This window comes from Eucyclogobius newberryi, unplaced genomic scaffold, assembly GCF_026437365.1.
Source record: "Eucyclogobius newberryi isolate DKJ021-1_F unplaced genomic scaffold, fEucNew1.0.hap1 SCAF_180, whole genome shotgun sequence".
Lineage (NCBI taxonomy): Eukaryota > Metazoa > Chordata > Actinopteri > Gobiiformes > Gobiidae > Eucyclogobius > Eucyclogobius newberryi.
Genome location: NW_027315813.1, coordinates 50,001 through 52,500, shown reverse-complemented (window position 1 = coordinate 52,500; position 2,500 = coordinate 50,001).

Below are 2,500 nucleotides of genomic sequence, written 5' to 3'. Positions count from 1 at the left end.
CCATGCCCAGCCAGAGTGGCCCTTCCCCGGGCAGAGTCTGGAGGAGTGGGGGGTGGCTCTGGAGGGGCTCCAGGGGTTCCAGGGGGTGGTCGGCGGAGGCCATGCCCAGCCAGAGTGGCCCTTCCCCGGGGTGAGTCTGGGGAGAGTGGGGGGTGGCTCTGGAGGGCCTCCGGGGGTTCCAGGGGCTCCAGGGGGTGCTTGGTGGAGGCCATGCCCAGCCAGAGTGGCCCTTCCCCGGGGTGAGTCTGGGGAGAGTGGGGGGTGGCTCTGGGGGTGCTCCGGGGGCTCCAGGGGGTGCTCGGCGGAGGCCATGCCCAGCCAGAGTGTCCCTTCCCCGGGGTGAGTCTGGAGGAGTGGGGGGTGGCCCTGGAGGTGCTCCGGGGGCTCCAGGGGCTCCAGGGGGTGCTCGGCGGAGGCCATGCCCAGCCAGAGTGTCCCTTCCCCGGGGTGAGTCTGGAGGAGTGGGGGGTGGCTCTGGAGGTGCTCCGGGGGCTCCAGGGGGTGCTTGGTGGAGACCATGCCCAGCCAGAGTGTCCCTTCCCCGGGGTGAGTCTGGGGAGAGTGGGGGGTGGCTCTGGGGGTGCTCCGGGGGCTCCAGGGGGTGCTTGGTGGAGACCATGCCCAGCCAGAGTGGCCCTTCCCCGGGGTGAGTCTGGGGAGAGTGGGGGGTGGCTCTGGAGGGCCTCCGGGGGTTCCAGGGGTTCCAGGGGTTCCAGGGGGTGCTCGGTGGAGGCCATGCCCAGCCAGAGTGGCCCTTCCCCGGGCAGAGTCTGGGGAGAGTGGGGGGTGGCTCTGGAGGTGCTCCGGGGGCTCCAGGGGCTGCTTGGTGGAGACCATGCCCAGCCAGAGTGGCCCTTCCCCCGGGTGAGTCTGGGGACAGTGGGGGGTGGCCCTGGAGGGCCTCCGGGGGTTCCAGGGGGTGCTCGGCGGAGGCCATGCCCGGCCAGAGTGTCCCTTCCCCGGGCAGAGTCTGGGGAGAGTGGGGGGTGGCTCTGGAGGTGCTCCGGGGGCTCCAGGGGTTCCAGGGGGTGGTCGGCGGAGGCCATGCCCAGCCAGAGTGTCCCTTCCCCGGGGTGAGTCTGGAGGAGAGTGGGGGGTGGCTCTGGGGGTGCTCCGGGGGCTCCAGGGGGTGCTCGGCGGAGGCCATGCCCAGCCAGAGTGTCCCTTCCCCGGGGTGAGTCTGGAGGAGTGGGGGGTGGCCCTGGAGGTGCTCCGGGGGCTCCAGGGGCTCCAGGGGGTGCTCGGTGGGGGCCATGCCCAGCCAGAGTGTCCCTTCCCCGGGGTGAGTCTGGAGGAGTGGGGGGTGGCTCTGGAGGTGCTCCGGGGGCTCCAGGGGGTGCTTGGTGGAGACCATGCCCAGCCAGAGTGGCCCTCCCCCGGGGTGAGTCTGGGGAGAGTGGGGGGTGGCTCTGGAGGGCCTCCGGGGGTTCCAGGGGCTCCAGGGGGTGCTTGGTGGAGGCCATGCCCAGCCAGAGTGTCCCTTCCCCGGGGTGAGTCTGGGGTGAGTGGGGGGTGGCTCTGGGGGTGCTCCGGGGGCTCCAGGGGGTGCTCGGCGGAGGCCATGCCCAGCCAGAGTGGCCCTTCCCCGGGGTGAGTCTGGGGAGAGTGGGGGGTGGCTCTGGGGGTGCTCCGGGGGCTCCAGGGGGTGCTTGGTGGAGACCATGCCCAGCCAGAGTGGCCCTTCCCCGGGCAGAGTCTGGGGAGAGTGGGGGGTGGCTCTGGAGGTGCTCCGGGGGCTCCAGGGGTTCCAGGGGGTGCTCAGTGGGGGCCATGCCCAGGCAGAGTGTCCCTTCCCCGGGGTGAGTCTGGAGGAGTGGGGGGTGGCTCTGGAGGTGCTCCGGGGGCTCCAGGGGGTGCTTGGTGGAGACCATGCCCAGCCAGAGTGTCCCTTCCCCGGGGTGAGTCTGGGGAGAGTGGGGGGTGGCTCTGGGGGTGCTCCGGGGGCTCCAGGGGGTGCTTGGTGGAGACCATGCCCAGCCAGAGTGGCCCTTCCCCGGGGTGAGTCTGGGGAGAGTGGGGGGTGGCTCTGGAGGGCCTCCGGGGGTTCCAGGGGTTCCAGGGGGTGCTCGGTGGAGGCCATGCCCAGCCAGAGTGGCCCTTCCCCGGGCAGAGTCTGGGGAGAGTGGGGGGTGGCTCTGGAGGTGCTCCGGGGGCTCCAGGGGCTGCTTGGTGGAGACCATGCCCAGCCAGAGTGGCCCTTCCCCCGGGTGAGTCTGGGGACAGTGGGGGGTGGCTCTGGAGGGCCTCCGGGGGCTCCAGTGGCTCCAGGGGGTGCTCAGCGGAGGCCATGCCCAGCCAGAGTGGCCCTTCCCCGGCCTCATATGCGGCAGAGTGCGGGGTGAGCAAAATGGGTTAAAATGGGTTAAAATGTGAAAAAAAAAAAAAAAAAAAAAAAAAAACACCAAAATGAGCAAAATGAAATAATCCCCTATCATCAGTGCACTGTTTGACCCCTGAAAAGCACTCCCCTGGGGCCTGGAGGTGATCTGACCATCAGAGT